The sequence below is a fragment of the Botryllus schlosseri genome, chromosome 10 (genome assembly GCF_051294905.1).
Source record: "Botryllus schlosseri isolate E-star chromosome 10, Bs_hap1, whole genome shotgun sequence".
Lineage (NCBI taxonomy): Eukaryota > Metazoa > Chordata > Ascidiacea > Stolidobranchia > Styelidae > Botryllus > Botryllus schlosseri.
This window is the reverse complement of record NC_137245.1, coordinates 7,564,293-7,576,968: the sequence shown is the minus strand read 5'-3', so window position 1 is coordinate 7,576,968 and position 12,676 is coordinate 7,564,293. Positions and strand designations below refer to the sequence as shown.

At 41.8% G+C, this 12,676-nt stretch overlaps 1 protein-coding gene and 7 non-coding genes across 8 annotated transcripts in view; 7 read left to right on the top strand and 1 right to left on the bottom strand.

Moving 5' to 3' along the window:
- The window catches only part of LOC145449020 (peptidyl-prolyl cis-trans isomerase FKBP1A-like), a 408,653-nt gene that overhangs the window by 101,212 nt on the left and 294,765 nt on the right, over positions 1-12,676 (bottom strand). The gene's annotated exons all lie outside the window — the stretch shown is intronic.
- On the top strand, positions 701-814 carry LOC145449262 (U5 spliceosomal RNA). The gene has a single exon (XR_013918206.1). It is a non-coding gene; the product is annotated as a U5 spliceosomal RNA (small nuclear RNA).
- On the top strand, positions 1,710-1,823 carry LOC145449277 (U5 spliceosomal RNA). The gene has a single exon (XR_013918221.1). It is a non-coding gene; the product is annotated as a U5 spliceosomal RNA (small nuclear RNA).
- LOC145449261 (U5 spliceosomal RNA) lies at positions 2,719-2,832 on the top strand. Its single transcript, XR_013918205.1, has one exon. It is a non-coding gene; the product is annotated as a U5 spliceosomal RNA (small nuclear RNA).
- LOC145449276 (U5 spliceosomal RNA) lies at positions 3,728-3,841 on the top strand. Its single transcript, XR_013918220.1, has one exon. It is a non-coding gene; the product is annotated as a U5 spliceosomal RNA (small nuclear RNA).
- Positions 4,735-4,848, top strand: LOC145449260 (U5 spliceosomal RNA). The gene has a single exon (XR_013918204.1). It is a non-coding gene; the product is annotated as a U5 spliceosomal RNA (small nuclear RNA).
- Positions 5,744-5,857, top strand: LOC145449275 (U5 spliceosomal RNA). Its single transcript, XR_013918219.1, has one exon. It is a non-coding gene; the product is annotated as a U5 spliceosomal RNA (small nuclear RNA).
- On the top strand, positions 6,751-6,864 carry LOC145449274 (U5 spliceosomal RNA). Its single transcript, XR_013918218.1, has one exon. It is a non-coding gene; the product is annotated as a U5 spliceosomal RNA (small nuclear RNA).

The window sequence follows — 12,676 nt, the reverse complement described above, 5'->3', positions numbered from 1 at the left end:
AACTATGAGAATATATTCGACTACTCTCGAAAAACGTATTAATTCCCCTCGCAACGCTTATTCGTCCGCAGTTATCTCCATTAAACCAGTCTACATTATGTCTTCGTTATTCACTGACCTCTCTTGTCTTGCTTATTGTCATAAGCTGGCTATTCTTGGATGTTTCTGCATAAAACCTTATCTTTAACCCTTTTTATGGCCGTACATTCCGTTCCACTTTTCTTTACACCTAATATATTTTTGAAATTTATACAAGGCTCGTGTGCTTCAATCCGCACTCCCCGAATCAACCCGTAAATAATAATATCCAAATAAATCAGGGTCATGTCACGCTCGAACGAGCGCGTCGATCCAACTTCAACACAATTCTCCGTGATGATAACTTCATAATTCAATGGAAACGTTCCATTTTGAAGAGAGTGAAAGAGCTTTATATTACATACTTCGTATACTGCGATACGACATATCCGGCATGGAAAATAGTGCATATAATTTCGGTACACGAACGCCAGTAAAACGTATATATGGAACTGATGCTCTCGCAGAAATGTTTTCGAGAGACACGCGATGTTGCATAGCGAAAGATGTCCATAATCCAAACGCTTTCGTCTCTTGGCCTCCAAAATTGATCCAGCAACCACCGCAACCATTATGATGAGGTCAGGTTCAACGTCGTCAATTAGACAGGATATCGTTAAAGTGCTCTGGCCCCTCTTCATTTCGCGAACAAATCTTTCGCCTTTTACTAAAGATTTCCGTGGGGAGGGGCGCTTCAGGAGTTTCATCCATTTTTCGTCGTCAGGTGTGCCTGGCTCTCTCTTGAATGTAAATCGTAGTCGCGCAGTTACTCGATATCGCAGGATGACAATAACTTGATGTCTATTTGTGCATGAACGCTGGACGAGTACGTACAAATATTACACTTCTTTTGGGGGATGCAAAGTAAAAAAGGATTTCGACTCCGCCCGTCGCATTTCGACACACAATGTCTCACTTGAGCGTTCATGTGAACTATGAGAATATATTCGACTACTCTCGAAAAACGTATTAATTCCCCTCGCAACGCTTATTCGTCCGCAGTTATCTCCATTAAACCAGTCTACATTATGTCTTCGTTATTCACTGACCTCTCTTGTCTTGCTTATTGTCATAAGCTGGCTATTCTTGGATGTTTCTGCATAAAACCTTATCTTTAACCCTTTTTATGGCCGTACATTCCGTTCCACTTTTCTTTACACCTAATATATTTTTGAAATTTATACAAGGCTCGTGTGCTTCAATCCGCACTCCCCGAATCAACCCGTAAATAATAATATCCATATAAATCAGGGTCATGTCACGCTCGAACGAGCGCGTCGATCCAACTTCAACACAATTCTCCGTGATGATAACTTCATAATTCAATGGAAACGTTCCATTTTGAAGAGAGTGAAAGAGCTTTATATTACATACTTCGTATACTGCGATACGACATATCCGGCATGGAAAATAGTGCATATAATTTCGGTACACGAACGCCAGTAAAACGTATATATGGAACTGATGCTCTCGCAGAAATGTTTTCGAGAGACACGCGATGTTGCATAGCGAAAGATGTCCATAATCCAAACGCTTTCGTCTCTTGGCCTCCAAAATTGATCCAGCAACCACCGCAACCTTTATGATGAGGTCAGGTTCAACGTCGTCAATTATACAGGATATCGTTAAAGTGCTCTGGCCCCTCTTCATTTCGCGAACAAATCTTTCGCCTTTTACTAAAGATTTCCGTGGGGAGGGGCGCTTCAGGAGTTTCATCCACTTTTCGTCGTCAGGTGTGCCTGGCTCTCTCTTGAATGTAAATCGTAGTCGCGCAGTTACTCGATATCGCAGGATGACCATAACTTGATGTCTATTTGTGCATGAACGCTGGACGAGTACGTACAAATATTACACTTCTTTTTGGGGAGGCAAAGTAAAAAAGGATTTCGACTCCGCCCGTCGCATTTCGACACACAATGTCTCACTTGAGCGTTCATGTGAACTATGAGAATATATTCGACTACTCTCGAAAAACGTATTAATTCCCCTCGCAACGCTTATTCGTCCGCAGTTATCTCCATTAAACCAGTCTACATTATGTCTTCGTTATTCACTGACCTCTCTTGTCTTGCTTATTGTCATAAGCTGGCTATTCTTGGATGTTTCTGCATAAAACCTTATCTTTAACCCTTTTTATGGCCGTACATTCCGTTCCACTTTTCTTTACACCTAATATATTTTTGAAATTTATACAAGGCTCGTGTGCTTCAAGCCGCACTCCCCGAATCAACCCGTAAATAATCATATCCATATAAATCAGGGTCATGTCACGCTCGAACGAGCGCGTCGATCCAACTTCAACACAATTCTCCGTGATGATAACTTCATAATTCAATGGAAACGTTCCATTTTGAAGAGAGAGAAAGAGCTTTGTATTACATACTTCGTATACTGCGATACGACATATCCGGCATGGAAAATAGTGCATATAATTTCGGTACACGAACGCCAGTAAAACGTATATATGGAACTGATGCTCTCGCAGAAATGTTTTCGAGAGACACGCGATGTTGCATAGCGAAAGATGTCCATAATCCAAACGCTTTCGTCTCTTGGCCTCCAAAATTGATCCAGCAACCACCGCAACCATTATGATGAGGTCAGGTTCAACGTCGTCAATTAGACAGGATATCGTTAAAGTGCTCTGGCCCCTCTTCATTTCGCGAACAAATCTTTCGCCTTTTACTAAAGATTTCCGTGGGGAGGGGCGCTTCAGGAGTTTCATCCATTTTTCGTCGTCAGGTGTGCCTGGCTCTCTCTTGAATGTAAATCGTAGTCGCGCAGTTACTCGATATCGCAGGATGACAATAACTTGATGTCTATTTGTGCATGAACGCTGGACGAGTACGTAAAAATATTACACTTCTTTTTGGGGATGCAAAGTAAAAAAGGATTTCGACTCCGCCCGTCGCATTTCGACACACAATGTCTCACTTGAGCGTTCATGTGAACTATGAGAATATATTCGACTACTCTCGAAAAACGTATTAATTCCCCTCGCAACGCTTATTCGTCCGCAGTTATCTCCATTAAACCAGTCTACATTATGTCTTCGTTATTCACTGACCTCTCTTGTCTTGCTTATTGTCATAAGCTGGCTATTCTTGGATGTTTCTGCATAAAACCTTATCTTTAACCCTTTTTATCGCCGTACATTCCGTTCCACTTTTCTTTACACCTAATATATTTTTGAAATTTATACAAGGCTCGTGTGCTTCAATCCGCACTCCCCGAATCAACCCGTAAATAATAATATCCATATAAATCAGGGTCATGTCACGCTCGAACGAGCGCGTCGATACAACTTCAACACAATTCTCCGTGATGATAACTTCATAATTCAATGGAAACGTTCCATTTTGAAGAGAGTGAAAGAGCTTTATATTACATACTTCGTATACTGCGATACGACATATCCGGCATGGAAAATAGTGCATATAATTTCGGTACACGAACGCCAGTAAAACGTATATATGGAACTGATGCTCTCGCAGAAATGTTTTCGAGAGACACGCGATGTTGCATAGCGAAAGATGTCCATAATCCAAACGCTTTCGTCTCTTGGCCTCCAAAATTGATCCAGCAACCACCGCAACCTTTATGATGAGGTCAGGTTCAACGTCGTCAATTATACAGGATATCGTTAAAGTGCTCTGGCCCCTCTTCATTTCGCGAACAAATCTTTCGCCTTTTACTAAAGATTTCCGTGGGGAGGGGCGCTTCAGGAGTTTCATCCACTTTTCGTCGTCAGGTGTGCCTGGCTCTCTCTTGAATGTAAATCGTAGTCGCGCAGTTACTCGATATCGCAGGATGACCATAACTTGATGTCTATTTGTGCATGAACGCTGGACGAGTACGTACAAATATTACACTTCTTTTTGGGGAGGCAAAGTAAAAAAGGATTTCGACTCCGCCCGTCGCATTTCGACACACAATGTCTCACTTGAGCGTTCATGTGAACTATGAGAATATATTCGACTACTCTCGAAACTTATTAATTCCCCTCGCAACGCTTATTCGTCCGCAGTTATCTCCATTAAACCAGTCTACATTATGTCTTCGTTATTCACTGACCTTTCTTGTCTTGCTTATTGTCATAAGCTGGCTATTCTTGGATGTTTCTGCATAAAACCTTATCTTTAACCCTTTTTATGGCCGTACATTCCGTTCCACTTTTCTTTACACCTAATATATTTTTGAAATTTATACAAGGCTCGTGTGCTTCAAGCCGCACTCCCCGAATCAACCCGTAAATAATCATATCCATATAAATCAGGGTCATGTCACGCTCGAACGAGCGCGTCGATCCAACTTCAACACAATTCTCCGTGATGATAACTTCATAATTCAATGGAAACGTTCCATTTTGAAGAGAGAGAAAGAGCTTTGTATTACATACTTCGTATACTGCGATACGACATATCTGGCATGGAAAATAGTGCATATAATTTCGGTACACGAACGCCAGTAAAACGTATATATGGAACTGATGCTCTCGCAGAAATGTTTTCGAGAGACACGCGATGTTGCATAGCGAAAGATGTCCATAATCCAAACGCTTTCGTCTCTTGGCCTCCAAAATTGATCCAGCAACCACCGCAACCATTATGATGAGGTCAGGTTCAACGTCGTCAATTAGACAGGATATCGTTAAAGTGCTCTGGCCCCTCTTCATTTCGCGAACAAATCTTTCGCCTTTTACTAAAGATTTCCGTGGGGAGGGGCGCTTCAGGAGTTTCATCCATTTTTCGTCGTCAGGTGTGCCTGGCTCTCTCTTGAATGTAAATCGTAGTCGCGCAGTTACTCGATATCGCAGGATGACAATAACTTGATGTCTATTTGTGCATGAACGCTGGACGAGTACGTAAAAATATTACACTTCTTTTTGGGGATGCAAAGTAAAAAAGGATTTCGACTCCGCCCGTCGCATTTCGACACACAATGTCTCACTTGAGCGTTCATGTGAACTATGAGAATATATTCGACTACTCTCGAAAAACGTATTAATTCCCCTCGCAACGCTTATTCGTCCGCAGTTATCTCCATTAAACCAGTCTACATTATGTCTTCGTTATTCACTGACCTCTCTTGTCTTGCTTATTGTCATAAGCTGGCTATTCTTGGATGTTTCTGCATAAAACCTTATCTTTAACCCTTTTTATGGCCGTACATTCCGTTCCACTTTTCTTTACACCTAATATATTTTTGAAATTTATACAAGGCTCGTGTGCTTCAATCCGCACTCCCCGAATCAACCCGTAAATAATAATATCCATATAAATCAGGGTCATGTCACGCTCGAACGAGCGCGTCGATACAACTTCAACACAATTCTCCGTGATGATAACTTCATAATTCAATGGAAACGTTCCATTTTGAAGAGAGTGAAAGAGCTTTATATTACATACTTCGTATACTGCGATACGACATATCCGGCATGGAAAATAGTGCATATAATTTCGGTACACGAACGCCAGTAAAACGTATATATGGAACTGATGCTCTCGCAGAAATGTTTTCGAGAGACACGCGATGTTGCATAGCGAAAGATGTCCATAATCCAAACGCTTTCGTCTCTTGGCCTCCAAAATTGATCCAGCAACCACCGCAACCTTTATGATGAGGTCAGGTTCAACGTCGTCAATTATACAGGATATCGTTAAAGTGCTCTGGCCCCTCTTCATTTCGCGAACAAATCTTTCGCCTTTTACTAAAGATTTCCGTGGGGAGGGGCGCTTCAGGAGTTTCATCCACTTTTCGTCGTCAGGTGTGCCTGGCTCTCTCTTGAATGTAAATCGTAGTCGCGCAGTTACTCGATATCGCAGGATGACCATAACTTGATGTCTATTTGTGCATGAACGCTGGACGAGTACGTACAAATATTACACTTCTTTTTGGGGAGGCAAAGTAAAAAAGGATTTCGACTCCGCCCGTCGCATTTCGACACACAATGTCTCACTTGAGCGTTCATGTGAACTATGAGAATATATTCGACTACTCTCGAAACTTATTAATTCCCCTCGCAACGCTTATTCGTCCGCAGTTATCTCCATTAAACCAGTCTACATTATGTCTTCGTTATTCACTGACCTTTCTTGTCTTGCTTATTGTCATAAGCTGGCTATTCTTGGATGTTTCTGCATAAAACCTTATCTTTAACCCTTTTTATGGCCGTACATTCCGTTCCACTTTTCTTTACACCTAATATATTTTTGAAATTTATACAAGGCTCGTGTGCTTCAAGCCGCACTCCCCGAATCAACCCGTAAATAATCATATCCATATAAATCAGGGTCATGTCACGCTCGAACGAGCGCGTCGATCCAACTTCAACACAATTCTCCGTGATGATAACTTCATAATTCAATGGAAACGTTCCATTTTGAAGAGAGAGAAAGAGCTTTGTATTACATACTTCGTATACTGCGATACGACATATCTGGCATGGAAAATAGTGCATATAATTTCGGTACACGAACGCCAGTAAAACGTATATATGGAACTGATGCTCTCGCAGAAATGTTTTCGAGAGACACGCGATGTTGCATAGCGAAAGATGTCCATAATCCAAACGCTTTCGTCTCTTGGCCTCCAAAATTGATCCAGCAACCACCGCAACCTTTATGATGAGGTCAGGTTCAACGTCGTCAATTATACAAGATATCGTTAAAGTGCTCTGGCCCCTCTTCATTTCGCGAACAAATCTTTCGCCTTTTACTAAAGATTTCCGTGGGGAGGGGCGCTTCAGGAGTTTCATCCACTTTTCGTCGTCAGGTGTGCCTGGCTCTCTCTTGAATGTAAATCGTAGTCGCGCAGTTACTCGATATCGCAGGATGACCATAACTTGATGTCTATTTGTGCATGAACGCTGGACGAGTACGTACAAATATTACACTTCTTTTTGGGGAGGCAAAGTAAAAAAGGATTTCGACTCCGCCCGTCGCATTTCGACACACAATGTCTCACTTGAGCGTTCATGTGAACTATGAGAATATATTCGACTACTCTCGAAAAACGTATTAATTCCCCTCGCAACGCTTATTCGTCCGCAGTTATCTCCATTAAACCAGTCTACATTATGTCTTCGTTATTCACTGACCTCTCTTGTCTTGCTTATTGTCATAAGCTGGCTATTCTTGGATGTTTCTGCATAAAACCTTATCTTTAACCCTTTTTATGGCCGTACATTCCGTTCCACTTTTCTTTACACCTAATATATTTTTGAAATTTATACAAGGCTCGTGTGCTTCAAGCCGCACTCCCCGAATCAACCCGTAAATAATCATATCCATATAAATCAGGGTCATGTCACGCTCGAACGAGCGCGTCGATCCAACTTCAACACAATTCTCCGTGATGATAACTTCATAATTCAATGGAAACGTTCCATTTTGAAGAGAGAGAAAGAGCTTTGTATTACATACTTCGTATACTGCGATACGACATATCCGGCATGGAAAATAGTGCATATAATTTCGGTACACGAACGCCAGTAAAACGTATATATGGAACTGATGCTCTCGCAGAAATGTTTTCGAGAGACACGCGATGTTGCATAGCGAAAGATGTCCATAATCCAAACGCTTTCGTCTCTTGGCCTCCAAAATTGATCCAGCAACCACCGCAACCATTATGATGAGGTCAGGTTCAACGTCGTCAATTAGACAGGATATCGTTAAAGTGCTCTGGCCCCTCTTCATTTCGCGAACAAATCTGGCTTCTCTTCATCATTCGAACAAAACTTTCGCCTTTTACTACTCTGGCTCGAACTCGAACAAAACTTTCGAACTAAACTTTCGCCTTGGTGAGGTGAGAAATGACTGAGGAAATGTCAAGGGGCAAGCCCCCAACGACATATGCTAGCGCTACAACAACAATAGCACCGCTGAACAGAAGCAGTGATTTGAGTGTGAAATTCCGGACGGTGCCAGAATTCAAGGAGATAATGGAATTTGTAGAGAGAGCAGGTATCGACCCTAAGACGCTTGATGCAATAGTACCTTTCCCGACGGGACAAGTAGATTTCACCTTTGATGAAAGAGCAAGTGCAGTTGAGGCGAATCGAAGAATCAATGAAAGGAAAGATCAAGGAGAATCCTTACCGGCTCATCGACTCTATGTCAGTGACATGACGAAAGTCTACCTTAATTGGGTGCCTGGCCTAATGACCGACGAGTGCATAAAGGACTACTTTGAGAAACACCATGGTAAAATAAGCAGACTGGAGCATCAGAAAAATCCGCTGGGAATCAGAAACGGAACAACGAAAATAATGCTTGCTAGAGATGACTTGGAACGCTACCCTATCAGGAGCTACGTTACAATCAACACTGCAAGAATATATGTAAAATACTATGGCCAGACACAAACGTGTGGCTTCTGTAACGAAGCTGGACACCTGTTCAGACAGTGCCCAGTGAGGAATACCAAGAAGAATGCAATGGAAGTTAACCAGAAAGAAAGTACCAGACAACAAAGTGCTCATGAAAATGCAGACAAAGAAAATGAATCACGCGAATCTCCAGAACAAGAAACTCGAAACACAACAGTACAGCAGGAAACCCAGCCGACTGATACCAAACCGGCTGAAAATCCAGGCAGCACAGCACAGCAGGAAACCCAGCCGACCGAAAACAAACCGGTTGAAAATCCAGGTCAAACCGACGTTACCTTAAAAGAAAATAAACAGAGCGAACAGAGCGCAGAACAAACTACCATGAAACCACTGAAGCATCAACGCAACAACAACGCAACTAAAAGGAATCTCGAAAGGCACGAGTCAGACGAAATTAAATCGCCGACCAGAAAGGCTGTAAACCTCTCAACCGAACCGATGATTACAAACACAGGTCCGAAATCTTCCCTTAAACATTAACAATGGATCGACTGTCAATAATTACGCTAAACGTTAACGGGCTAAATAACAATACGAAGAGAACTCTAGTTTTTGAATACCTCAAGAAATCCAATGCGGATATATGCTTCCTACAAGAAACACATACCACACTGGAAACAGAATCCATCTGGCAAAACGAATGGAATGGCACATCTATTTGGAACTCGTACGACGAAAACTCTGCAGGTACGGCAATATTGATTAACCCGAAAAGACGGGACATAAGAATAAAGGGATCTCATAAAGACCCAGAAGGTAGAATTATCAACATTGACACTAAAATAGGGAACGTTAACCTACAGCTAACGAATATATACGCGCACACTGACAGCGCAAAGAAAAGACCTCAATTTTATAGAATGGCCAAAAGCACCTTTAAAGCAGCAAATAAGATTGTCGCTGGTGACTTCAACTCTGTTGAAGAACCACAGTTGGACAGGGTCAACACGGTCCCGTTCAAAGATAAGAAAGATACAGAGGCCTTGAAAGAAAGTTTGAAAATAACTGGTGTGGTAGATGCCTTTCGAACCCTGTATCCAACTAAAAAGGAATATACGTACAAGTACGGCGGTGGTCAATCACGTCTTGACAGAATATATGTTTCTAAATCTATTGCTTTAAAATCATGCGAGCACAGATCATGCCCGTACTCTGACCACGATGCGGTTCTCCTGAAAGCAACTATACAAGAACGGGAAATTGGAGATAAGATTTGGAAAAACAATACAATGATCTATGAAGAGGAATCCTTTCATGATGAATTGGCATCAAAATGGAATAAATGGCAAACTCTTCACCCCATTTTATACCGTACGAAAACAGAGTGGTGGATAGCTATCAAAGACAAAATCAAGACTTTAGCAATCAAACAGGCAAATAGATTAAGAAAAGAAAAGGCGACGAAACTTGATACAGAAATGAAAAATCTTGACAAAATGCGAAAGCAGATCGACGAAGGAAAAGACCTCGTGGAGGAATATCGTCGTGTTAAAAAGAAAATTTGGAACTTGGAAGCGGATAGCCTTCAAAAATTACAACTCCAAGCTAAAATCGAAAACGAAAATAGCCTAGACAAGATTCCGTCAATGCTCTTTGACAAAATTAGAGAAAGAAGAGAACCAGCATATATAGACGAACTGATGGATACTAATGGGATTAAGACATCTGATCATGCCGCGAAACAAGCAATAGCAGCAAACTTCTACCGAAACCTGTTCAACAAAAGATCTATCGATAAGCAATGCTCTGAGGACTTCCTCGCCAACATCAATGGAGCATTATCAGATAATCAGGTTAGTGAACTAGATTCCGAAATTACCATGACTGAGGTTCGAATGGCCGTTTTCAGCCAACATAAGTGTCGCACGCCCGGCGCAGACGGGATTAGTGCCGAATTTTACCAATCGAGCTGGGATATAATCAAACACGACCTTGTGGATATATTCAACGAGCTTTATGGTGCAAATGAGATCAATCGAGAAATTCTCGAAGGCGTCGTTAAAGTAATTCACAAAGCTGGGGATAGATCTGATTTGAAAAATTATCGGCCAATCACACTATTGAATGTAGATTATAAGATCTTAAGTAAAATCATCACTCGTCGTATCCAAAATTTCCTTCCTGAAATCTCCCATGAACACCAATATGTCAACCCACCCAACAAAATAACAGATTTGAATCTCCTGCTCAGAGAAATTGCCGAAAATATGAAAGAGAGAAAGGAAGGCGCAATAGTGTCGGTTGACTTCAAGAAAGCGTACGATTCAATATCGCATGATTTCATGTTAAGTGTCTTAACGAAAATGGCATTTGGTGTGAAAGCCCTGGCCTACATAGAAAACGTATACAAAAACAGCACAGCGAAAATATCCATCAATGGCCGAATCGGAGACACTGTGGAGATTGGCAGGGGAATCAAGCAAGGTGATCCCATTTCCATGTTATTATTTACGTTAACTACAGAACCTCTTCTGCAGATGCTAAATAAGAAAGTCCCTGGCTATAAACTGCCGGGAATGAGGAAAAGAATTCTAACGCCAGCCTATGCCGACGATATCACTCTGACAATACCACGCAGAGCAGACGCGGAATCGTGCATTGCGATAATTAAGAAATTCACGCTGGCAAGCAACTTAGAGATGAACGAGTTAAAGACCAAAGGAATACAATTCGGAACAGACGGCAGAGCACTATTCTCCTCGTTGAAATGGGTTAACGAAATAAATGTCATGGGAATATCGATAACGAAAGCGAGAAACATACAGCAATGGCGGATGATCTACGAAGACGCGGCAAAAATATGCAGAAAAATGAGAGATCTGAAACTAAGAATCGACGAAAAGGTAACTGTGTTCCGAACAAAAATTTTCCCCAAATTTTTGTATCTAGGTACAATTGAACCGATGCCGCGCGAGACAAGAAGTAAATTGAAGAAACAAATCATGAAGACGCTTTTCGATAACTACGCCAGAGTTGAATATGACACGATCGTCAAGAACAAGATTGCAGGCGGTCTTGGTCTCATAGACATCCCAACTAAGCTCGACCACCAGTTTATAAAACCGGCGATCAAGTTCTTGAAAAAATCAAAGAGCGACAGCAATGACTGGACAAGAAGGGTAGACCAACAAATTGCAATAACCTTTTCTAAGTTCTTGAATTACAGATTGAACAACGCGAGACCGCACGCCTTCGAGCCGCTGCGACATTGGAAATCGATGATGCAAGTCATAGAAAACTACCAAATAACGAAAGAAGAAATACAAAAAGAAAGTATAAGAGCAATTTACAAGAAGGTAATCGCTCGAAGAAGAATCCAAGATCCAGCACCAGTTTGGGTTAATTGGAGGAATGTAAACAGCAACACGCTAAGACCCGCAGAACGAAACTTCAATTGGGAAGTAGGGCACAACACCCTGTACACAAAAGACAGGATGTACGAAAGACTTGGTGCGCACAGCTCGGAGTGTGAATTCTGTAATACTGGTATCGAAAACATCAGACACCTCTTTGTCAGATGCCAAGTCACCAAAGCAATTATATCCCGACTATTGCAAGCATGGGATAAAACGGCAAATGAATCTGCAACACAGCCTTCAGAAAAGCTAATCGTGGGGCTGAATCTCCCTGACAGCCCCAAAGAAGATGCACTGCTTCAAATAGTTACAATCTTCAAGCAAGCGGTATGGAGAATGCGAAACAGACGCGTGTACGAGGGAGTCCAGCCGAGTGTCCTCTGGCTGGAAAAGTCCATCAGCCTACGAATACAGAACAAAATCAATCAGCAGAGAGATATCCTCGGGCAGATCACAACAGAAACACTGGCGCAAATAAAACGAGATTTTCGCGAACGAACGTAACTACGACTACACTTCGATGACAACTCGACGACAGCAGCAACAACATCGTACAAAAATTTTACGCATTTAGTCTGATCTATTTTACTCTTGAACCGCAATTTTCATGAAATTTTAATAAACGAAAGATGCCTTTTACTAAAGATTTCCGTGGGGAGGGGCGCTTCAGTAGTTTCATCCATTTTTCGTCGTCAGGTGTGCCTTGCTCTCTCTTGAATGTAAATCGTAGTCGCGCAGTTACTCGATATCGCAGGATGACAATAACTTGATGTCTATTTGTGCATGAACGCTGGACGAGTACGTACAAATATTACACTTCTTTTTGGGGAGGCAAAGTAAAAAAGGA